General features: G+C 38.9%; 1 protein-coding gene across 4 annotated transcripts in view; it reads right to left on the minus strand.

Annotated features, from left to right (window-relative positions):
- The window catches only part of Nipbl (NIPBL, cohesin loading factor), a 187,936-nt gene extending 162,560 nt beyond the window's left edge, over nucleotides 1-25,376 (minus strand). For 2 of the 4 annotated variants that reach the window (NM_001427697.1, NM_001427698.1), the window contains 1 exon segment: nucleotides 3,588-4,018. The gene's annotated coding sequence lies outside the window, so the exon portion shown is untranslated. 4 annotated transcript variants of the gene reach the window in all.
- Between the last annotated feature and the right edge of the window lie 704 nt (nucleotides 25,377-26,080).

Consider the following 26,080-nt stretch of genomic DNA (forward strand, 5'->3'; position numbering starts at 1 on the left):
TAATATTTATAAATGGATTCAGGCCAATTGAAAATTCTAAAACCATAAAATATTATTATAAAAGATAATTATTGAAAATAATGAATTTTAAAATGAGCTCTAAAGTCTTGAAGAACATAAATTTACCACCAAAGCAAAGAGTATGGTTAGAACATTAAAATAAGCATCTTCAAGGTTAAAATTTATTATAAGGATTCTATAAAAGTACCTAGTCAGTACCTTGATAAACAGAATTAAACTACATTTCTCTCAAAGGGATTTACCCCAGATCTCCCAATGAGTCAATATAAAAGTGAAATAATAGTTTAAAATTTTAGAAATATTTTCAAATTATGCTTTTCTTAATAAGTAATAGAGTTAACACTAAAACACAAAGTTAGTTGTTAATTTTGTTATGTCTTATCCTGAGAAAGTAAAAATAGAATAGACTATATCAAAATCTTATACAGCCATGTCAGATGTTTTTATGGTACTCCGATAGATTAGTATAGATAATTAAATAAGAAATTAATAGGAAAGCTTTAAAGTGTATTTTTTAGTTCAGTAGTCTGTTTGAAATAAAGAAACTTTCACATACCAACTGGTATAGTTCTGCTCATATTTTAAAATTTTAATGACAATCACTAGCAAAATCAAAGTTGTTTACTGCCATAGTAAAAATCTTCACTTTTCATCTCTACTGAACAACCTCAATCTTTTTTTTCACATACACCACTCCTTTTCTTTTTAAATGTAGGCAGCAATAAAATAATTTCTAGCACAGGTTCAAAGTACATTCAAATATCTTTAGTAAACAGATGGGTGATGGCTTTAGAAAGCATCCCAATATACTTCTTAAAAATGTTAAAAAGTTATTATGTATTTAATTTTAACTTTGATTTACTAGAGTCTCATTACTTACATTAAAACTATTTTTCCCAAGTTATTGGTAACTGCACACTACACACTACACTACAGGATTGAAGTTAGACACACTAGGGACACATTAGGTATATTAAGAATATTTCTCCAAATACTGTAACTAGAATTATTAAATTACTGGAATGTTTAGTGGTTGTACCTTTTCACTGTATTAAAGGGAGGAAGTGCAGCAAAAGATTTTCACTGGTGAGTCTCTCAACCAATACAGGTGACATCCAACAGACTGACACCTGCAATCTTTCATGAAACATAAATTGTTCTCTCCAACTAAATTATCCAAAAAGTTCAAGGACTGAGTTTTCCCTTTTAAAAACAATCTATTTAAATTAAACTGAGCAAAGCAGAAATATTTTCAAATTACTCTCAAGAACTGTTTACATTATCTTATGAAAGCACCACTAACTGAACATTACTTACAAACTACAAAATATGTAGAACTCAAATAATAAAGAAAGGACTAACTGTAACCTAATTCCAAAGACTTAAGAAAAAAATACACTAATATCTACTAGACTGATCCACACGTCTGCGTAAGACTCCTTGTAACTTATAACCCTGTAAATAAAGTTGCTTCTGTTTATGAAAACTAAGCAAGAAGAACTCTTTTCCCATTATCTTTCATGGAAATAAGTTCATCTCTTGACATACAGTTCAAATAAAAGTTGAACAGATAATCACAGAGCCTTTAAAACAGTTTTTCTTTTTCTTTTTTTTTAGTGACGCCTTTACCCAACCCTTTACACGCCCCCGCCCCCAACACCAAACTGCTTTCTCAAGACGGGAAGTCTTCCTCACTTCAGCATTCCCTCCTGGCATACCCCCCACTACACCCCCCCCTTCACCCCCGTAGGCCTGAGGCCCCGTAGCAAACAGAGTCTAACAGGAGCAGGCAGCACAAAGACAGGAATGGGAGATTAGTGGGAGGGAGGGAGGCCGGGATTGGGGCTCAGCAGGAGCTCCAGGCTTTTTAAAATTCAAACTGCTCCCGGACCAATACAAATCACGGACACGCTACTGACTACTACACGGATTTATAGCATTAAAAACATGCCTAGTACGTGACAGCTATATTAACTTCACTCTTTTAAACATGTATCCATACGTTTGCAGGAAAGGTGGAGCAATTTTTTGTAAGCAGCATGTTAAACTCCAAAGTAACCCGCAGAAAAGTTATTTATTCTACAGTGACGAAAACTTAATGCACGGAATATTTAAACCAATATTTTAACCACTACTATTAAAAGAAAGGACCTTATTGAACAGTGTTGCTTCCTTTTAACAAATGAGTTTTCCTTCGGCGAATATGAAACAAAGTATCAAACGGGACATTTCTTTTTCTGTGCAATTTATAAGTCTGAGGACTTTAAAAAAGGTATTTCCGTCTTTCACTAACTTCCATTCCCAAAGCCGCCAGAAACAAGCTCCCAACATCTAACTTACTCGTGAACTAGAACTTGTTAAGATACAGAACTGATATTTTTCTCCAGCATTTACAGATACATTTGACCTATTAAAATGACACCTCGCTCATTACACAGTCAAACATCATAGTACAAACAGCCAATGACAATCCTGGGACTCAAGAAGATCTGCCCTGACAAGAAAGGATGGCACCTTGTGTGTGTGTGTGTGTGTGTGTGTGTGTGTGTGTGTGTGTGTGTGTCTGTGTGTCTCGCTTTAAACCTCCCAAAGATTCTAAGTGTAACTTAATTTCTATCCTCTGAAAGAAAATAGGTTTCATCCTTATCTCGGCATAAGCTCAAAACACTTAGAATTCTTTGTATGCCTGCACACGTTTAGGCTAGAAAGTATCAGAGAGTTTTATGTAGTCATTTAAAATTATCCTTACATAACAACATACAAATACAAAGTGTCGGAGTAAACCTGTCAAGTTCTTTATACTTGGGTCTTTGAATAAAAAGTCCATGTGCAACCACACACTGTCAAACAACATAAAAGCTCCTGGGCGAGGATGTGCAGTGTGCACAGCGCTATGGTTTTCTGTATTAAATATACATGTGGACGGTTTAATCCTTTTACAAAGAAAACGAGTCTTTATTAACTTTCCAACGTCCAAACAAGTTTTGCAGAGAATTACCACTGTAGCCGTGTCTGAGTATTTACATTTGTTTCACTAACTGAAACTACTTCCTCCCTTCATGGGGTCACAGGGGGAAGAAGGGGGGTTGTTTGTTTCACTGGGACGTTCCCCACTCCCGGACCGGGAAAGTTGTAAATATGGGGACGATCGGGGCACATTTGCTGATAGTTGTATTGTTTCCGCCTCCTCACTAGCTACGGCTCCTCTCCCGGGCGAGGCCTGTCACCGACCAGCAGTCGCTCCGCTCAGCCCGGAGCTCTCCTAATCCCCGAGCTCAAGTAGATTCCGCTGGCCCGCGGCCTGCACTCTCCGCCGGGCCTACGCCTCCCCGGCCGCCCGGCAGGAGCCCGGTCCCCGTCACCGAAGCCGGCCGGGAGAGGGTACAAAAACCGCCGCCACCCAGGGTGGCTGCCGCCGGAGAGGAGCGAACTCTCGACTCGCCCCGTGGAAGAGACCTGGGGCCGCTGAGGAAACGGCGGGGAGGGGAGCGAGGAGGAGAAACGCTGAGGACCTGGCGCCGGCGCCGCCGCCGCCGCCGCCGCCGAAATAAAGAGCAGGAATTTACCTGGGCGAATCGGCGTCTGAATCCGAGCGGAGGCCGAGGCCGCTGTGGCGAGAGACTATAATCCGGGCCGGGAGGGGGGGTGGCTACGGCTCCTCTTCCGTCTCCTCAGTGCAGGGAACATGTAGAGCCGGGGGGAGACCAGCCGAGAAGACAAATCGCTGCTTCTTCTTCTTCCTCCTCCTCCTTCTCCCACATAGAAACACTCACAAACACCCGACCGGGGGCCCGAGCTACCGGGGGGGCATCGCCGCGGGCCCAGGAACCAATCCTCCTGTCGGCGGGGGCGTCCCTCCCTGCGGCTTGGTGGTGTCGGGTGAGTCGGTACCGACGGAGGGAGGGGGGGGAGGGCGGGCGGGGGGAAGGAGCCCTGTGTGTGTGTCTCTCTCTCTCGTTCCGTCTCTCCCTCTCAGAACAAAATGCCGACCGGAAGTGCAGCTGCAGGAATGACTCCCTCCGCCGGCGCCAAACACTAACAACCACCCCCTCTTCCCTACTCCACTTCCGCCACCGCCGCCGCCGCCGCCGCTGCTGCTGCCGCCACTCGGGCTCGCAGCTCTGCCTCCGCGCGCCGGCTCCCGCGGGCCCGGAGGTTCGGCGGCAGCGGCCGCGACAGCTGCAGCAGCAGCGGCGGTTCTTCTCAGTGCCCTTGCCCTGCTCTGGACGGCCGTGGATACTGCCTGTGGTGTCGCTCCTGCAAGGTGGCGTCTACGCCGCTGCTCGGGTGACCGGCTTGATTTTTTCCTGGAGGCGACAGCAGCAGGGCTCTGGTCCGGTGTGGTGGCGTGAGGCCGGGATCTCCCTCTCTCAGGCGCTCCGGGTCTCATAGGCCCCAGAAGGCGGCGAGTCGAAGCCGCGCTGCTCTCCCTGACTCGCGGGCATCAGCCCGGGGGAAGCCGAACTCAGGCGGCCAGCCCGTGGATGCCGACGGTGCACCTTTCAAGCGGGGTTCCTGCGGCCGTGATGGATGGATCGAACGCCCACCCTCTCCGACCCCGTCCCGGGGGCGGCCGGACCCTATATCTGTCTGTGTTATTTCTACGAAGACCACAGTCCTAGGAGGTGAAGGCTCCCAGCCTAGCTGAGTTGGAATCGTGATCGTGGTGGTGGTGCATTAATTCTGGAAATATGCGGGTGCTGCTGGACTTGCCTCTTTTTCCCCCTTTTGGCGATGGTTTTGATGCCTCCCTGGTAGTCGGGATAAGGCCTGTAGGCGACGCTGTGCGAGCGAGGAGCGGGTAGCTCTGGCGCTGCGATCTAGGTTGTGGGTGGAGCCCAGGCCATCCGGACGCCGGACACCAGAGCTCGGAGACCGGCGCACTTCAAAACGTCGTTTTCTTCTTTATGTTTGAAAACTCAGAGGCTCTGGACAAGGCTGGAGTACAAAATGTGAACACGCACAGAGTACCGTGCCCGTTCGTAGTGTCTTACTGTAAAACAGGAGGTCATTTCATCGCCACACTGTTCTCTCTCTCTCTCTCTCTCTCTCTCTCTCTCTCTCTCTCTCTCTCTCTCTCTCTCTCTCTCTTTTGTATAAATTGTTAGGGGGCTTATTCTTCAGGTAAAAAGTGCCAGTAGGTAAGCAGATTTTACTGAGGAGGAACCATGCTATTTTTTTAATAAAGTAAGTTGTCAGCGTTAATCGTTTACTTGTATATGCACAGATATGCAAGAAGTATGGGACAGCTCGCCTACAGGTTATTCGTTTGCTTTAGAAGTCACTGGGGGTTAAGTGTTAAAGATTTTGTCATTCCTGCTCTCCAGACACTAGATGACTATCGCGACCAGAGGTAGTTAAGTCAGGGCGGTGACCTCGGCCCAAGGAGTCCTGCGAGTGGGGGAAAAGGTCGGGACTTGGTATCCGTGCAAATAGAACTGTGACCATAGGACTTGCGGCGCCCTTATCTTCAGGGTTTTGCTCAAATGTCACCTGGGTGCCTCCAGCGCTTCTGTTTACCTTCCCGGTTGGTGGCTTCCTTCTTATTTTATCCTCAGGGCTTTCTATCTTGTCTTACTCTTTCCCCAGTAGCCTTCAGGGCTTCAGGAAATGAAGTTTAGCTTCCCTTCGCAGGTGCTCTGCATCGCGCACTGTGAATGCCTCTGACATTTCTAAACTCTACCCTTTAATATGAGCTTATATATACCTAACAGAACTTTTATGAAAGATGGTGAAAACTAGAAAAATGTATAGATGGAATCGAGGTAAGTTTATTAGAGGTCAGGAGAAAGCTCTCTTCTAGACATTGGAAAGCTCATAAAGATGATGGCTTTTAGGTTTCTCTAGATGGCATGGCAGAGGCCCGGGCATTTGTTGATCACGTGGCCTTGCCCCTAGTGGGCTAATTCATATTGCTCTAGTGACTCACAAAACTGCATTCTTAATCCTGCCTCCCTCCCTCCCCACCCCCTTTGCAAAATACATGCTATTTTGACTGAACCGAAGTCTAAGAATTTGGTTGGCTCAGCTCAAATACAGTACTATTGGAAAAGTTCATTCAGCAAGTATTTAATGGTGACATAATGTATGCCAGGCAGGCACTGTGATTCAGAGGGTGTATGTTTCAGAGGTTAGTGAGCCTGGTATAAAGGACTACCTACACATGGGAACTTTGGTTACTACTTAATTATGCTGTCAAAGCAAAAGCTAGAGGGATTTATTTTTTAAGTTTTCTGAAATACAGGTTCTACGGAAGATGAGGGTTAGCCTACTGTTGGTATTTTCTTCACCATTGGGGTTGATGTTTCTTTAGATCTAGTTACCTTGTTGTAGCACTTGGTATACTCATTAACTGAAAGTGATTTTTGAAAAGTACAAATGTAAGAAATTTTATTTCCTAGTAGCTGGAAGAGTAGGTCTTATAAATTTAATTTAGCAGTAGACTGGAAGCCGTACAGAGAAGCCTTTACTTCTGTTTCTTATTCTTACATCTACAGAATGTTTTGTTTTACATTTTCAGAATTTTTAGACAAGAATACTGTTTTAGTAGCTCTCTTATACCCAGTAGCATAAATTATTATTATTTGATATAGTCAATAATCTGCTCGGTATTAATTAAGTTTGAGAAAAGATTCAAGGAACTTACAAGTGGCTTAGAACGTTCTTCATGAAGTTTCAAAATTCCGTTTTCCCACGGAAGCAGACTTATTTATCCTTTCTTGAATGTTGCTGGTGAGCTACTGATTTTGCGTGCTTCAGGTACAAAATGCTGTTTGGTACAAAATCTTGGCATTTAAGCTAAACTAATATAATTTTGTGTGTGCATGTTTATGTGTGAAAGAAGCTGTCCACCTTACTTTGTAAGCGGTTTCTTCCTGGGAGTTGGGGGTCTGTGAGTAGAGTAAACTAGGTAGTTTAAAATTCCCAGGGATCCACCGCTCTTAGCTTCCCAGTGCCTTGATTACATGTATGTGCCACCATGTCCACTACTGTGTCCAGCTTGCTGGGGACTGAAATCAGCTTCTCGGGTTTGCAGTTTACCGACCGAGCAATTTTCCCAGCACCTAAAATTAATAACTTTAATTTATTCCCTCAAACCCTACTGAAGATTTATTAGGTGCTAATTAGATCTTTCCTAGGCACCTCATATAAAATAAGGAATGGAAGCCGGCAAGGGCTCACTTCCTTTGAAGGTTTTTCTGATAACAGAATTAAATAATTTCAGTGTTTATGAGTATTTCTTCATAAAATCAATTAAGTATTTTGCTTGCCTAAACTTAAGAACCTTCTTATATTGAGACAGGCCCTCACTATATGGCTCAGATTGACCTCAGTCCTTCCATCACACAGTGGCTCCAAACTGAGATGTTCCGTGGACTCAGTTACTCCAGTAGTGGTGAGGGTTTCTTGATTTTGGTTGTCTATTTGCCTAACACCTGTCTTTCTCAACACTGCTAGTTTGTTTTGCTTCTACATCGTTAGCTCGAAAATCAGTTGACTTGCACCTTGCATTAAGGGAGTGAGTTTCTTGACTCAGTTTGCTGAAAGTGTTCATGTATATTCCCATTTGTATTTTTAGTCAATGAATTACAGAAGGAATACAACAGTATTTAAAGATTTTTAAATGTATGTCATTGCCAAATAAATCGGTAAAGCTGAATTTTATAAATATGTATATATATTTTAAGGAATATTTATCTTCAAGATAGTTGCAGTTTGCCTTAAAGTGATAAGAATAAAGGATTTTTAAAAATTATCTTTTCACTATGCCTGACAATAAGTCTTATTTATATATTTATCTTTAGTAGGAACACGTTTTTTTAAAAGGGGAGAAAACACCAAATAAAAAGCAAATAGTGTATGTGTGTCTTATAGTTTATTTTATAATAGATTCAAAATTTTCCTGTATTTAGGACAACTAAATTAGATTTAGGATGACTTGAACTTTGGTGAAGCGTTAAGGATGTTTATTTTGAGGGTAGAACTTAAAATTGTCAGAAGTAACATTCTATAAATGTTACTATTTACTAAATGTTACTATTACTAAAATGTGCTACTATTTTAGTTTTTGTGGATTTGGGGGGGTGGGGTGGCAACTGCCCTCAGAAGCCAGAAGAGAGAGCTGTAGCCCTCAAGTTGGAGTACAAATAGTTGTGTATAACATGGGATGAGTGCCATGGGTGATGGTAACCAAACCTCTGGAAGAAGGGGAAGCACCCTTAACTGCTAACCACCTCTCCAGCCTCATTTCAGTGTGTTTTTGTATGTCTGTCTTTTGTTGTCTTTTTGAGGCAGGGTCTCACAGTAGCCCAGGCCAGGAACTCACTATGTAGTGTAGCAGTAAACATCCAGAGGTCTACCTGCCTCTGCCTCAGGAGTGCTGGGATTAAAGGCTTACTCCTCACCTCACCTCTTTTCAGGGTTTTGAAGTAACTGACTTAATTAATTAAATTAGTATTAATTAATTAAATTTATGGTAGTATTTACAGAACCAGTTTGATGTACTTTATCCATTTTTTTGTTAAAATTATAGAAATGAAATTTTCTCCTGTGACTCTTTATTTTTTTATTTACCATAGTTTTCAAGAATAAACTTTTGTCTCTCATTAATCCTACTCACTTATCATTAAAAATTTTCACTAACTTACTCTAGATCTTAACTCTATCATCCATTTATAATCATGTGTTTTTTATATGTGTATAGATACCCTTTATTTCTAAACTAAGGTATCCAGTTATATCTAATACTAAGTTTTATAAGTGTTTTTCTGAAATATTTCAATATAAAGTTACTTTAAGGTCATAACTCTTTATGCAAGCCCAATGTTCATGGAACCACACAAATACTGGATTGGAACCAGAGAGTTGAACTATAGTTGTACTTCTTCGTACTGATCTGATCTAGATAATCACTGTGATTTTATCTATGAAGGAAGAATGCAAAACCCCTTTAAAATTGGTACCATCTGCAGTAGATAAGAGGGAGGCTTCTAGGAGTTGTGTTCCCTGTTCTTTGGGCTGGGTTAGCTTGTTATCAGAGCGCCCGCCCGCTGGCCACGCAAGATTAGCTTAAATTTTAATGCATTATTATAAAGTCATAAAATTAATATGACAAAAAGTATGGCAGCATGTTTATTGAAAATAGGAAACTAAGCACATCTGAGGTGGTAAAGGTGTATTTTTGTTGTTGTTTAGTCTTGGTTTTTCAATGTAAGATTTTTCTTAAACCGGTTGCCCTGGAACTTGATTTGACCAGGCTGGCCTTGAATTCTAAGATAGACCACCTACCTGCCTCTGCCTCCCGAGTATCAGGAGTAAAGACCTGCACTACTGTCCTACAGCTCATAGTTTTAAAATAAATATCTATCTTGCTTATATGTGTGCATTTTACTGGGTTATTTTTTACAAGCTTTTTTTTTTTTTTTTTTTTTTTTTGGAGCTGGGGACCGAACCCAGGGCCTTGTGCTTGCTAGGTAAATGCTCTACCACTGAGCCAAATCCCCAACCCCCTGGGTTATTTTTTAAATTATATGTCTTACCGTGAGTTAAGCAAAAGGGGGAACTTTTTCCTTTGTATTTCTTTAAAGCAAAACAGTTTAGTTACTATTCCCCCTAGAAAATGTCAAAAAGAAATGTTATAATTTGTCTATAAAATAGTGAGTTTTAGCAGAACAATAGATATTTTAAAGAAGACATGACACTCCTTTTAGAAAGGCATCTTCAAGGTAATAAAAATGTTGATAAAAAGTGTGAATTATGATTCAAGCTTCACAGAAAAAAAACATTTTCCTGATGGAGCTACATCTATTTTGGTGCATTTTGTAAGCTAACATTTAATATAGCAAAATAATAAATGTGGGACAAATGTAAGGTGTCTGTTCTGTTCCTTCGCAGTTTCTCGTAACTTTTATGCCTGTATTGTCAGAAGAAAACAAATTGCCATCTTTTACAGAGTAATTACCATAAGAATAAGTTATGTTTTAAAATGGTAAAAACTTGTTTCCATTAAAAAAAAAACAATTATTCAATGAGGGTTTTCTCTATAGCATAAGCAAATAACTTCTTAAATAATTAACTTTGATTTGCTACCCAACTTATTGTTTATTTACATAAACGTGATTAAAATTGCGTGTAGAATTTTAAAAGGAAAACATTCAAGGATAGTGAACAGAATGAAGAGAGGTGTATAATGAGAAAATATATAACCCAAAGAAAATAAGGATTATATCATACTGAGATTGTTAATAAAATATAAACATCTCATTATCCTTTCATCTTATTTACTCAATATAGATTTCAGTATTTTATTGTTGTGATCTACTTAAGAGACTTAAAAGGTGTTGTTTTTCACCCTGTCTTAGAGGCCAGTGTGTGTGCTACATATCAAGAACCTGTTCAAAACCAAACTAAACCAAAAGGTTTTTTTTAAAGCTGCTAATATTGGATTCCTTCCAGTGACAGATACATTAAATCTTACATTTTTAAAAGTAGCTAAGCATAAGTTTTATCAGAGATTTAATTATCCAGTTGGACCAAAACCCATGTGCTCTCTAAAATTTCCCCAATATAATACTACTACTAACCAGCAGGGGGAGTGAGTCGCCCTTGAAAGGCAAGTGTTAGGAAAACCATGTGACTTCCTGTTTTGAATTTAACTGTTGTGGCAGCTGTTCTTCTGTTTAGTGTAGCAAAAAACAATCAGAGACAAAGGCCACTAGTGTATCAGATCTGGCTATGGTGACATAGTTAACCTTCCTTATAGGGAGCAAATTGAGAAAAAGAAAATACATGTGGGCCCAAACATTTTTATGTTAAACAATTTTACATTTCTGATTAAGCTAGAAACAGCTCAAGGAAGAATGGCATAAAAGACAATCATTTTAAAACCAGATGTTAAAAACTAAGGCTACAAAATGTGCAAACATCAAGATACTGATTTTCTTTTGCTCTGGGGGGTGAAATGTGAATCTGAACACAGCAGAGAGAACCAACAAGGAAGCAGAGGGAACTTAAACAGAAATACAGGAGTGGAAATGCCACAGTGTTGCAGGCTATGGTGAACAGAAAGAAAACAGTAACTCAGAACCATGGCAAATTGCTATGCAGGTGTCAGAGTCAACATTTCTTAGTATTTTGTGTTTAAAGTTGAAATTGATTTCTAAGACACATTTTAAAATGCAAATAAGTAGATCAAAAACTCATTGGTTTTTATATACACTTAAAGTAAAATACATTTTTATTGGAGTTACAATGAAGTGATTTTTTTTTCCACAATGAAATTTGAAAACAGACTTCTCATTATTCATTATAAACACAATAAGTAATGCAACACTAGCTTTTTATAAAGATTCATTTGCACGTATTACAATGATTAAGGGAAAGCTTTAAGTCTCAAAATGCCCAATAAGTAGTTTTCTGTTGAACAAACAGGTATGATCTAATTGTTATTATTTCAAGTAGAACTTTAAGACCAGGGTTTTTAACCAACTGCATCAAAATAAACTTAAAGACCCAAACACTTAAGCTGAATAATGAACTGAATGGTGGTAGCCTAGCCACTTTCCCAATATACTATTGCAGAGATGCGATCTGAACTTTCAGATAATGAAGCCAGGCAAGTTTTAGCCGAAGGTATGTTAACTTATATTTAATCATTTAGAAGATGTATTCCTGGAGCTATTAACTACTGTTATATCATACAAAACATCTTCATTATAAACTAGACAAAATCTTAAGTTCAGCGAGACTGAATAGCATTGAAAATTTGGACATTTGTACAAATTCAGTAAGTGCCACCAATTCTGAGGAAATGCTGTTTTGAAGGAGATCATCTCGCATTGGAGCTAAATATAGTATTGGTAGAGCCTCTTGAAGTCTGTTTTCTTGTAGTGCTTCGTTATAATATACTGTTATATATGTAGCTGGTATTAAGTCTGTTTTAATTATGACAATGACTCTGAAAAAACTCATGTCCCTTCCTACAGGAATTTGGTATGAAAACAAAACAAACAAACAAAAAAGCCCAGATATGCATAGTTAAAAACATGTGGTTCCTTCATACAGATTGTGATGGGTGTGAGGTAAAGAGTTGTATGAGTAACCTAACCCTCTTAAAATCATGTTGAAAGCTTTTCTAATGCTTCTGCACATGAAAATAAAATCACTAGAATACTCTTGTAATAAGCACACTAATAAAGTGGCAAGAACCAAATAATTATGGACCATATTCATTGCAAACTTAATATATATCAAAGTCTAATAAAATAATTTCTTATCACTTCAGTCAGTGTTTCAGAATACATAGTACACATATATTTTATCTAATTTTTACTTAATAATTTAGTACAGACTATAACTAAACTTACAAGAAAAAACAAAAACAAAAAGCAAGAAGGAAAGGAAATAGTTCATACCTTGTCTTAGTCTGGAAAAACTAAAGGTGACATTAGGAATATCAATATAGTGACTTCCAGTGGGAGTATAGAATTTATTTTTTCCTAAAAAAAAAAATACAAAAGCTTAGTCAGAAATGTGTACCCACAACAGAAATGCTGTTTTAAGTAAGTATTGCTCCTCAGAAATTTTAAATATTTTCCCTTTGAAAGACCTAGGGCTGAGGAGTTAACTCTGTAGAGTGCACTGGAGATCAGTACCTGGAACCCACATGAGAAAACAGTAAAATTAGTTTTAGTAATCACTTCTCTGTCTTCCTTCACTGCTTCTAAAATCTGTTCAATGTATTGTCTGTAATGCCTTGATTTTAATCCTGACATCAACATGCATTAGATTTCTCCTAAACATTCAGACATTCTTCAAAACCTCTGCTTGGTGTAAGGAGAAAAATAAATATTAAACAGAACACCTCTAGTAGCATTTGACAATACACATTCAAAGGTAACTGAAAACTTATTTTTGCAGAGGTATAATGGTGCATTGCAAAGTATTTTTTTTTAAAAATTGCCAGCATTCTTTAAAAATTTTGAATGTAGATTGTAACAAGGAATTCGGAATTGGTTAAGTCTCATGTTTAATTTGTATTTATATTAAATTTAGCTATAGTATTGCTGTAAGAACATAGTTGTGAATGCTAGCTCTTTAAGGAATGCTCACTGGAAAACTAGTTTGAAAACTAGTATATAACACATCATTATATTTCTCCTCAGTATAGAAAGAGTTAAGCATGCTTCTAACTGACACACTTAAGTCCAATTCTCTATTTTGAGGACTGTATTGTGGTAATGAAAAAAATACCATGAAAACATGTGGACTAGTAGACCCACCCAGACTAGGAAGGTGCAGGTTTTTGTGTGAATGAACAAGATTGGTATGGAGGTGCACATTTGTAATCACAGCACTTGAGGCAGAAGAATCATAAGTTCAAGGCCAGCCTGAGCTACAAAGTAATTCCCTATCTCAAATACAACAATAAAGAAGATACAATAAATTAATATTATGAAGCTCCAGACCTTACAGTCACTGAATGCGTGTGGAACATCTACGTAGCACAGTGGTTCTCAACCTGTTGGTTGTGATCCCTTTGGGGTCACATATCAGATAAATACATTGCAATTCGTAACAGTAGCCAGGTCGTAGTTATGAAGTAGCAGCAAGATAATTTTATGATCGGGAGTCACCACAACATGGAGAACTATATTAAAGTCACAGCATCAGGGAGGTTGAGAACCCCTGATGTCCTAGAAACAGTAAATGGGAAATGAGTAATTGTTTCTTTCCTCATATAGCTGGCAAAAGAAATTATTATCCAATACATTTAAAACAAGCAATAAGTCACATCAGAAGTACTGTGAAATTACTGAGACTAATGAAGGTTTTAATAGAGCTTTGCTATGATGGTAAATTTTTAATGTCATTGAAGTAATTTCCAAATAATTGACAGGGAAATAGGGACTAAATCAGTTATTCTAATGAATAGGCAAAACAAAAATATATGTGCATTAGAAAGTTATAATCTGAAGCCCAGTTTAGATATAAGTAAAGAGGCTGAGATGTGGTACTCTGATCTAGACTAAAAGAATTGCTTTTACTCCCACGGGTAAATTTGGAAATTTTGCCTTTTATAGTAGCTGCACAGTAACAAGAGACTTGCTAGTTACATTATCCAGACAGGATGAGAAAAGTGTGGCGAACCTAGAAGTTATATACAGTTACAAAATAGGAACCCAGTTGTTTAAAAGTTATTTATACCCTTTGACTTACTGCTTTTTCACCTGAACTTTTGTTATGACTATATTGCTTTTGTAATTTCAATTAAAGCAATCAAACCAAACAAGCAAAAACTGTTTAAGCAGTGGGTTGAAAAATAGAAAGTAGAAAGGATGGAGAAAGGAGAATCAATAAGAAATTAATGTAATTATATGTTCAAGTCACTTGTGAAGGTCAGGCTATAAAAACAGAGCTGAGGGGAGCAGGAGCAATTAAAAGATAAAATAGGATCAAAGACAAATCAATGAATGTGTAAAAGATGAGGAATTCAAGTAAAACTGATCCTTCAACCTTAGCGCTCTAGTCTAGTGGTTCTCAACCTGTGGGTTGCGACCCCTTTAGGATTATGTATCAGATATTTACATTATGATTCATAGTAATAGCAAAATCACAGCTATGAAATATCAATGAAATGATTTTATGGTTGGGGGGTCACCACAACATGAATTGTGTTAAGGGATCCCAGCATTAGGAAGGTTGAGAACTACTGCTCTACATGATCAGACTGTACTTAAGATATAGGATTAAGTGTAGGCTTAGAGCAGGGAGAATAAATTTGATGTTGGGAAAGTTAAACTTAGCTATGTGTGGTGATAAATGCCTTTAATCCCAGCACTCAGGAGGCAAATCCAGGCAGATTTCTGTGAGTTCAAAGGTCAGCCTGGTCTACAATGTGAGTTACAGGACAGCCAGGAATATTACACAGAGAAACCCAGTGTCAAAAAACCGAAAAAGGAAGGAAAAAAGAAAGGAAGAAAGGAAGAAAGGAAGAAAGGAAGAAAGGAAGGAAGGAAGGAAGGAAGGAAGGAAGGAAGGAAGGAAGAAAAAGAAAGGGGAGGAGGAGAAAAAGTTAAACTTCAGGGTGCATGTTGACTAGCTAGGTAGTTGGGGATGCATGTAAATAGCCAAAAAATAGCTAGATACAGAGATAGGAGTCACAAGGTTGCTTTAAAGCCACAAGGTTGAACACAGTTTGTAAGAATAAGAGGTCAAAGGTGTAAGGGACACTTGCTATGGTTTAATAGCCCACTATTTTCTCTCTAAAACATTCTAGAACCTTTTTATTTATTGTGTTCATCCAAATATTTCATATGTTGGACTCTAATCAAGAACCTGCAAAATCCTAATTCTGGGAGTTACTTAGTTACTGTGTCTTTTACATTTTGCCTGAAAACAAAAGATCAGGAAGACAAGTGGATAAGAAAACAAGAGGTTAACACTACTTTGTAGCAGCTAATTATTAACATGAAATGAAACTTTGAATCTCTATCTAGACAGCATAGCTACACTTTCCTAAGTTTCCAATTAGCCAAAGTTTTTTTACTACATCTAATCTGCACATCCTCCTGGCTATCTGTCACTGCTGTTCCTTTATCACTTACTTGGCTTTGCTTCTCTTGCAGCCAGCCCTCACATGACAGCTACCCAGTCTGTTAGATTCTACCCTCTCCACACATTTCGGCTCTTTTTTTTTTTTTTTTTTTTTTTTTTTTCCGGAGCTGGGGACTGAACCCAGGGCCTTGCGCTTGCTAGGCAAGTGCTCTACCACTGAGCTAAATCCCCAACCCCTCAGCTCTTTCAAATCAAAGATAAACTCATGGTTCTAATTGTTCATGTTGCCCAACTGTAAAAGGGATTAGAACAAGAGTGGAAGTGAAGATTGTGCCATATTATAGAGGTTTCCATTTTTTTAAGTAGTAAACCATGACAATCAAAAAGTCATGTAGTTAGGGTGGTGAGACATTTTGGTAGTAAATCCACTTGCTCTCCAGGCCCGAGTTCTATTCTGGAAATCAATGGAAGGTACATGGAGAAATTGAAACTTAACTCCATAAAGTTGTCCTTTGACCTCCATTCGTACACCATGACGTGTACACCCCCTACACATATAATATTTTAAGTTCATGGATGGCCACATATGTTTTAAATCATGTAAAAGTTGAATTACAGCCATTTATCCAAAATGATTTAGTAATATTTTGTAATATTCTAAGGCACTGCCCAAACAGCTAAATCAGCAATTTAGCATATTATCACAAATATGTATATTACCATAATCTGCACATATAATTTACATATATGCAAATTTCAGGCAAATACTAGTTAGTTCATTTTGAAGGCAATGCTGACATTACAAAGGATAAGGTTTTGCTAAAGAACCAAGGTGCTGTTTAACCAGTGGCAATAGAAAAACTGAATAGCAACATGCAAAGACCAGGACCCTTCCCTCATGCCACCTGCAAAAATTAACTCAAAAATCAATGACATATAAAACCAAAACCTACGAAGTTATCAGAAGAAAACAGGTAAACTTTTATGACTTTGGATTTGGCAAAGGATTCTTAAAATATGAGAACAAAAGCATCAGTTACTGAAGTTCACACTGGTGTCATCAAAATCTTATCTTTCAAGAGGCACCCACACCACAAGAGTGAAAGTTGAGAGCAGGAACAACGGTCTGCAGAACAGGAAAGAAAAGCACCTGCCATCGTATAAGGGATCTGTATGTGTGACACATAAAGAACTAATTCTGGAGAAGTGAAAAATGTGCAGCTACCTAGAGACTTGCACAAAAACAATGCAGTGTTTTTACAATAACCAGAAGTGAAAACAACTGACTGTGAATTGACAAATGTACATGAACAACATGTGGCATAGCTCTACTGCGCTGGATCATGTGTCCATAGGACTGAGGCATGCTGCAACTGCAACACTGTTGAATCCTCACAGCACACCATTAAGTGAAAGGAGCTACTCACAGAATGTTATACACTGTGTTATTTCTTTCATTCCCATGAACTGGCAAGAGACAGTAGACTATGCAGATAGCACAGCATTTTATACAGAGAGAAAGTACACTAGTGACAGTTTACACCTGCTCTTGGCAAGACAGGGGTTGTGGGGTATAAGCTACAGGTATTCTTTTTGAGATTATGAAGATGTTCTAAAGTTGCAGTGATGCACATACAAATCTGTGTGAACATGGCGGGGGGAACACAGAACGTTGTACCCTTCCCTTTAAGAGGATGAGTTGTACACTGTATTAATTCTATCTCAATAAAAATGGTGAGAGCCAAACAAGGACTCCTTATGTACAGAGCCCAGTCAATCCAGGTTCACACTCTGAGAGTGACTCTTGGGTTTGTCTTCCATGGGTCAAGAAAGGGACTCTATATGACCATGTTTGGAAGACTCAGATAACACAAGAGAATAGTCACAGAGCCATATGTGCTGTTTATATTCATCTTCAAAGGCCCAGGAACACGAAGTTCTTGGTGAGCACAGTTTACTTTCAATTCAATCAGTTGCTCTTGAAGCAGAACCATGTTGACAAAGCAGATCCTTAGAAAACTCAGACACTAAAGTCAGCTGCAGAGACTTACAGCATAATTCAACCTAATGAAAATTTGTCGATTTATTTTGAAATTCAGATTTTATTTCTAGCAAATGGCTCATCAGTTCTTTCCATCCTGTGGTCCTATTTCATACAGGGCAGTACTGGAGTGGGACAAAAATGCCAAGTGATGTCTACCCATCTCCCATGTTCTGATTGGAGTATTAATAACCAGTTCCTTCACAAATCCATCAGATCTTCAATATTTTCTTCACGGGCCCAAGTTCAGTGAATGCCAACACCTTCCTTGTGGCATCCAACAGAGTATAATTGCAGAAGGTACCTGGGCTTAGACAAAGTTTGGTTTTTAGGATTTCTTAGTACAGGCTTGTAACCCTGGCTACTATGATGTTGAGACAGGAGGTGTCTTGTAAAAGGCGAAAGATTTATACGATCTGAAGAGAAACCAGAGTATAGGAGGTGTCTTGTGATCAAGTTCTCAACCTGCCTGTGATAGAGAAAAGTTCAGAAGCAGCCTGAGAAATTTAATGAGACCTTGTCTCCAAATAAAACACAAAAGGAGGGCTCTCTCAGTATATGTATACATGAATAGCATGCATGAAACAGTGGGATTTGCCTTCTACTGAGAAACGACAAAAACATAGCTGGTGTGGTAGCAGATATTTACATTCTCAGAATTTTGGACTCAGGACTCAGGAGGATTGGGAGTTCAAAGCCTACCTCCTCTACATACCAAGTTCAAAGCCAGGCCTAACTACGAGACACACTTTCAACCTAAAACAGTAAGTGTGTGATTCCTTAATAAACCATAAATTTTAGACCTGAGGTAAGTAACACTTCCAAGAAGATTTCATGATCTAGTTGTCTTACTGCAGGAAAATGAAGTAACCAATGCATTATTTTAGCACAGGACCTACTAATTAGAACATCGATCACAACAAGAAGTCTGTGACCTCTACAGAGAGAAACTTCGTAATACCATATGGCTAGAGAAGCCTTGAAGAACTGTTCTTGGATTAATTTACAGCTCCATCCCCATAGAAGTTGAAAAATGATTCTAAAATTGTAAACCATAGAAGACAAAGATACTTCTCAAAAGAATTGTAGATGGTGAGAATTGCTTTCTCTAAATATTAACATTGTAAAGTTAAAATAATCGTGATATGATTGATTACTTTAGGGATTTACACACAATTGGAAGAAACTTCATTATATAAGGCAAAAGGAGAGCTAGAGTATTTAATACATAATATTGAGAAATACCCAGAAACCTTAAAATCTATATCCTCCCTTCTTTCTTTCCAATTCGTAGGTTTGTGTGTGAGAGGGGAGGGTGGGGAGAGGGAGAAAGATGACCTTGTTTACTTGGAATTCAGCCCAGACCCTCCTGCTTTCTAAACCAATGATCTACCACTGAGCAATGGCCTTAGTTCTTCATTTTATCTTCTAAGATTCTGTTGGTTTTGTGTATTTATTTCCAGAAACACCAGTTTAGCTGTATGTAGTTAATAATTCCTCAGTAAATAATTAGAGTTGAAGTCCCAAATTTTTAAATGTGAAAAGGCTGAATTATTTACAGTTACAGATTTGGATAGATAACGGAACTCAGGATGAGTAAAATGTCTGGCATCAATCTCAGCTACCAGTACTGGAATAGCTTACTCTCTGGGCTTCTGGAATCCACAGTGATATTCCCCTTCCCCCCCAACTTTCTCCTGCTGTCCCGATGATCTTTTCAAAACATAAATCTGATCATGTAATTTGGCTGCTTAGAACTCTTAAATGGCTCACGTTACTTTATAGATCTCTATCTATAAAGAGATATAAAGAGATAATATCCTTCCATAAGTCCTGAGGCTCCACGTGTTGTGTCTTTAACTGCCTCAACCTCGTCTCCATCCATTTCTGCCTTATTGCCTTATACCACTCCCTTAGTCGTCTTTCCCAATGCTTGGAACCATGTGTTCCACTCACACGTTTTTTCCTTTAGCCAATTTACCTCAATTTGTATTTAGGTACTATGATGGGATTGTTTTATTTACATCTGTCTGTGTGCTCTAAACCATGAATTCCACTACGGGACCATATATGGCTTGCTTGCACCTGACAGAATATGCGTGATAAATACAGAATGACTACCCCAATTAAAGAACATAAAATAATCTAAATTCTCACATTACATTCAAAGGAAATTAGAAAGTCTGTGAGTTTTAAAATGGAAAACCCAACACCTCCCTTAAAACTATTACTTTGAGCAAATAAATATTTGAATATAGTTATGTATGCTTCAGCACACGTGTGGATGGAAGAGAACAATTTGTAGGAGTCTGTCTCTCCTTCTCCCATGCCGACCCTGGGTTTGAACTCAGGTCTTCAGTCTTGGTGGCAAGTGCCCTGACCTGTTGAGCCACACAACTGGCCACCGGAAATACTTTTGAACAAAACCTTAGAAAAACTCATAAGAAAACTGATAAGCACTGCTTACAATATCAAACAAGTAAAGATTTCAATGTCTGTCAACTGACTCTTTAAAGAAACGTGCCCCGGGGCTGGAGAGATGGCTCAGTGGTTAAGAGCACCGACTGCTCTTCCAAAGGTCCTGAGTTCAAATCCCAGCAACCACATGGTGGCTTGCAACCATCTGTAATGAGATCTGATGCCCTTTTCTGGTGTGTCTGAAGATAGCTACAATGTATATAATAAATAAAGATGTTTAAAAAAAAAAAGAAACGTGCCCCATCTTTAAAAGATATTGTCATAGGAGACCAGTAGCATAATATAGTGTAAAATTAGAAAAATATAATCCATGATGACAATTTTATCACTTAAAGGTTGGTCAGAAAGAACCAGAAAGTGTGGTCCGTAAGATGTGGGTTCAAAGTTAGTTTCTCCCTCGTGCTTTCTGTAGCCGCAGTCCTCGTAGGTGGCCAAGGGCAGCCAACCAAAGGATAGATTTTTAAACGACCTTGAGGCCCTGCTGAGTCCAGTCAGATCAAACTTTTCTAAAATGGAAACCTGTCCATGTTTTATAGTTTGAGAATTCAAAGGTAATTTTGAACTACCTGCTACATTTTATTAAACTAATATAATCTCAAGGCTAAACTACAACCCCCCAAATTATTCAGTGTGTGTGTGTGTGTGTGTGTGTGTGTGTGTGTGTGTGTGTGTGTATGTATATGATGTATATGTATGTGTATGTATATATGTATACATATATGTGCCAATGTGTATAGGTGTGCACACACATGTGGAAGCCAGAGAAGAATGCCGGGCATCCTGTTCTATCATTACCCACCCATTCCTTTAAACAGGCTCTCTTACCTTGCCTTAGGCTGGCAGCCATAATACACAGAGATTCTCCTATTCCCCCCTCAGAGCTACAGACCTCTGTGGGAACATTCCTAGCTTCTTATTTTTTATGTCAGCACAAGGGTCTGAACGTAGGTCCTTGTGCTCATGTGCAGAATGGGATCTCTTACCTCTGAGCCATTTCTCCAGCCAATCTTAAATTAGAAACGAAAGAACATCCTCAAATAGTTAAACTCTTAATTCAATAGAATTAAGAATCTACCATAAGGGGTTGGGGATTTAGCTCAGTGGTAGAGCGCTTACCTAGCAAGCACAAGGCACTGGGTTCGGTCCCCAGCTCCGAAAAAAAAAAAGAAAAGAAAAGAAAAAAGAATCTACCATAAGAAATATGTTTCCAAGAACATGGCAAAGACGTGATTCTATTAACATAGTTATATGTCAGTTAAATCAAAAGACACAGGATAATCTCATCAGATGCCCACAAAACTCATTTCTATCACGTGTAGATTATCTTGGAAAGAAGAACGAAGTTTTCTTTTTTTTTTAAAGAATTATTCATTTATTATATATAAGTACACTGTAGTTGTCTTCAGACACACCAGAAGAGGGCATCGGATCTCTTTACAGATGGTTGTGAGCCACCATGTGGTTGCTGGGAATTGAACTCAGGACCTCTGGAAGAGTAATCGGGTGCTCTTAACCGCTGAGCCATCTCTCCAGCCCAGAACGAAGTTTTCAATAAATGTGGTGAAAACTGTGGACATCTGGCAAGATCACTTTGGTGACCCAGATAAATTTTAATTCATATAAAGAATTATAGTTTAAAATTGAATGGTTCGGATCTAGAACATAAATTTGAACCAAAAATGTGAATGAATGAGTCTTAAACTTTTTAAATTGTGAATTATTTTTTTATAAAATGAAGATAAACTGAGTTACAATTTAAAAATTGTTGTTTAAGGAATCCAGCATTCCTTGGAGTAAGGGTCAAATATAATCTAAATTCTAGGTGAAAATCAGCTTTAGCGATATAAGCGAGTAGATGTTTATAGTGATCGCTAGGATCTTTTCTGAGCTCCTTGCTAGTTGTGCTGGAGTTTATACTCAGACATGCACACACTTAGACACTTAGTGCACAGAAGCACTTGTGATTGACTGTGGACTGCAGAGGAGTCGGGGATGGCTTAGTGGACAAGAGCACTTGCAGCATGAAGATTAAAAACTTGGGTCTGAATCGTCAGCACCCGCGTAAAGAGCTAGGCATTGCATGCACATGCCTGTAGCCCCAGCATCTGAGGGAGGGGTGAGAAGAAGCAGATCCTAAGAGCCTGCTCAGCCTGGCTGGAAGAGTGTGCTAGCTCCTGGTTCAGTGAGATATCCTTGCTCAAGGCAACGGAGTGGAGAGGACATGCATGCTCTGCCCTGGCCTCTGCATGCATACTTGGCTTGCATGCTCCATGCAGCCATACACTACACAGAGCACCATTCACACACACTGTTTTTATAAATATATATGTGCTTACATAAGCAAATGTCACTTATACAATAAGTATAGGTTTAAAAACAATTTCTTGAAAGCCAGGCATGAAGAGATACACGTGTAATCTCAGCACTCAAAAGGCAGAGGATCAGGGGTTCAGGGCTGGCGACTCAGTGAGTCTGATCTATGTTCTCAGGCTCTTGCCAACAAACATGACCAACTCTTACTACCACAGGGCAGAGTGGCCCCTCAAGAGTACCCTCTTCTATACTCTGATTCTCCGTCTTCTGCTATCTTACAAGTAGAACTAAACTTCCTTCTTATTGCTACTCTTGACCCAAGAGACCAACACAACTGTGTAGGGCACAAAGCCACATGCCTAAAATCCCATCACTCGGGAGGCCGGAGCCGGAACGTTGCAAGTGCTATGCAGTTAGTTCCAGGCTACTCTAGACCACATTGTGACACCAGTCACACACACACACACACACACACACACACACACACACACACCACACACACACACACACACACACACACACACACACACACACACACACCACACACACAAAGCCAAAATGATACTTAGATTGACAAGCATCACTCCTCAGACCAGTAGAAAAATGACAGACCATGGAAGATCATTTGTTTCAAAGGAACAATATTGCTGTCTTTCATACACTGACAAAGATTTCACCAGGTTCTCAAGAAGAATTAGGGGCAGCATGATATTCATACTCTATATTAATGTGTACTTTGCTTATCTGAAGAGCCACATATTCACTTTCACGATAGTTAGGTATATAGTTCGGTCATGCTCAACCAAATCAATATACTGCAAAACCAGAATTAAACAGACAGAACAAACAAACCCCAAAGACATACAGAGATCTAGGAAAAGCCATACACACACACACACACACACACACACACACACACACACACACACACACACACAGGACTTCCCACTTTATATGCCGCCTATTCCCAAACCAGCGCTCCTAAATTAGATGTTCATTTTTATTAGTGATTAAGTCACTGGTCATTTCAGATTCCTGTGCTGAAAGGAAGACTGAAATTTTTGCTTTTTCACTTTATCCCACTCACTTGGAAGGACACATTGCCACTCAGACACTTGCGTGTAACTCTCCCTAGCCTGAGAAAGTTTGGAACTCTCTCAGACCCATTCTCTCATTAGAGGTTAGAAATTATACTTGTGGTTGGTATACATGGCTGAGGAAAGAAATCGATAATTGTAAGATGCTAGTGCAATGCCTTGCATAAAATCAACTCAAATGTATGTTATCACTGTGAAGTTTTAATTTTGAAAGGTTTCAAATATATAATCTTTCTTACAGAACTGATATAAATGTTTCAAAAAGTATATTTTTAAGTCACTAAGACCTAAGGATTTTTTAAATGTTGCTCTTCTTCTAAACAAACAAACAAACAAAAATGTTGCTTAGTCAACCTTTCACAGATTTTTCTGAAACTTTCCATTTTACTGAAATTGGAAACCAAGAAATCGCCTTGGCTTTACTAAGAAATTAATATGCCGTGACTAAAGTGTTATACAACTGTGTCCCTTTCAGTGATGAATAAGCTGAAAATGATTGGCCCAAGTCACAAAGAGTTTGTAAGAAAGGGAAAAATGGGCTGGCTGAGTCTTAATAAATCATTATCACACAAAATTCCCTAGGCTATATATAGCTACCTATATTCAAATGAACACACACATAGTATATACATTGTAACATTAGTTCTTATATGTGCTAGAAAAATTACTAATATTAAGACAAATTAAATGAAGCAACTACAATTTTTTTCACATCTTCAAATCTACTTTGGCTAAAAAGAAAAAGACAAAATCACTTACTCATTACAGTAACAAAATAGTCTGAATCCCAATGTCTATATTTTCATTTCCATTCTACCATAATAACCTGACTACTTTAAAGTTAATCTTCCTGGCTAATTTGTTTAAATTGAAAACGAGACAAGAAAAGTAACTGCTAAGGTCCTTTCCGTGAAGGCAGCATCTGAAAAGGGGCATTAATTTAAGAATAACATTTATGCTCACATCCTTAACTCTGTAACTTCTAGCTTTTTATATTTGAGAAAATTTCTTGATATAAAATCTCATTGGGCTTTTTAGTAGAAAGTAAATGAGATAAACCATGTATAGTCCAAGCATGTAGGAAATTGTGGATAACTCGTTTTTCCCACTAAACGTACGTTTCTTTTCTTCTCTTTTCTTTCCTTTTCTTTTCTGAAGGACTCAACAGAGTTTCTTCTTGAACTTGGCTTCAGTTATATTAATCAGAAGCTTCTCTCTGCTCTGTGTGTTTTCATTCTGTAAGAGAATGACAAAGTCATTTAAAAAACAAAATTGTGTTTGTTGTCTGGGTGAGGTCTTCCTAGTCTTTGGATTTACCCTGTATCCCTATGCCTGTGGGAAATTCTTTTTAAACTTCTGCCTTTACAATATATTGATTTATTTGAACTATATAGTAAACTATCATGAAAGCAGATATGTGTATCTATAGATAAGCAAAGTATGCATAATATAGAGTATGATTATAATGCTACTCCTAATTCTTTCGGGGAACCTGGTCTAATCTTTGTCAGTGTATGAAAGACAATGATGTTGTTCCTTTGAAACAAATGGGCTGCCGGGGTAAATGCCAGGTATATAGATTTCCCCTCCTATTGTCCCCCAACTCCTGGAATTTGAAGCTTGAGTATCCTATTTATAATACTGCAGCCCGCCCAGCCCCGACCTTCTGAAACCCCTGAGCAGAGGCGAGGTCCCAAACTAAAGGCTCTATTAATCTTAACAGTTTTACAGAACTCACGAAGAGAGGGATGGGATGAGGGCTAGTGTGTCTGGAAGGAAACACTAAGAGAGACTTGGTAACATTAGAGTTACCTAAGTGTTTAAGAGTGGGGAGAGTCCTGCTGCCTCATACCTGAGCCTACATTCAAACCGCTCTTCACGCGGAGTTCTGGTGGGAGCGAGGAAGACGGTCCCAATTTAAACTTTTCCTCTCACTTAAATTATTGCACGTGTTGGCTTACTGTGAATCGTTCTGTTGGTTACACTGGTGATGATGAAGTCGCTTTGCGAGATGGGAGTAAAAAAAGTTAGATTTCTAAGAATAACCTCCCTCCCCAGGAAAGTGGAACCGTCCAGGAGTGGTTGGGGGTTGGGTGGGGTGGGGACACAACAGTCCAGGTGTGGTCAGTGCAGTCCCAGACCAGCTCCCCGATTTAAGTCAAGGAGGGCATGGGGTTTCAAACTAGAGTAGAACTAAGACAACTCTCTCGTGTAAAAATTGATTTACCTTAATAGAGGTTTCTTAAATGTAATTAATGAAAAGAAGAAAAACATTGTTATGTTCAAATTCCACCCCCCCCAAAAAGAACAAAACATCTCTTACATTTTCCATAACTGACATAAATTGTGGCGGTTTTCAGGAGTATTTTTCTCACTAGGAAGCAGTGAGTGTAAAGAAAGGATTGTAAAATGTATCCAGCGGGAGAGCTCTCATTCTAGTGGATGGAATTAAAGATGCACATATGTAGCGTGCTACCATATGTTTCATATAAAATATTTCAAAACAACAACAGAAATAACGTGGGGGGGTACAATGCTTTTCACTTTTCCTTCTGATTTTAATCTGTAGGCATCG

The sequence above is a fragment of the Rattus norvegicus genome, chromosome 2, assembly GCF_021556685.1.
Source record: "Rattus norvegicus strain SHRSP/BbbUtx chromosome 2, alternate assembly SHRSP_T2T, whole genome shotgun sequence".
Lineage (NCBI taxonomy): Eukaryota > Metazoa > Chordata > Mammalia > Rodentia > Muridae > Rattus > Rattus norvegicus.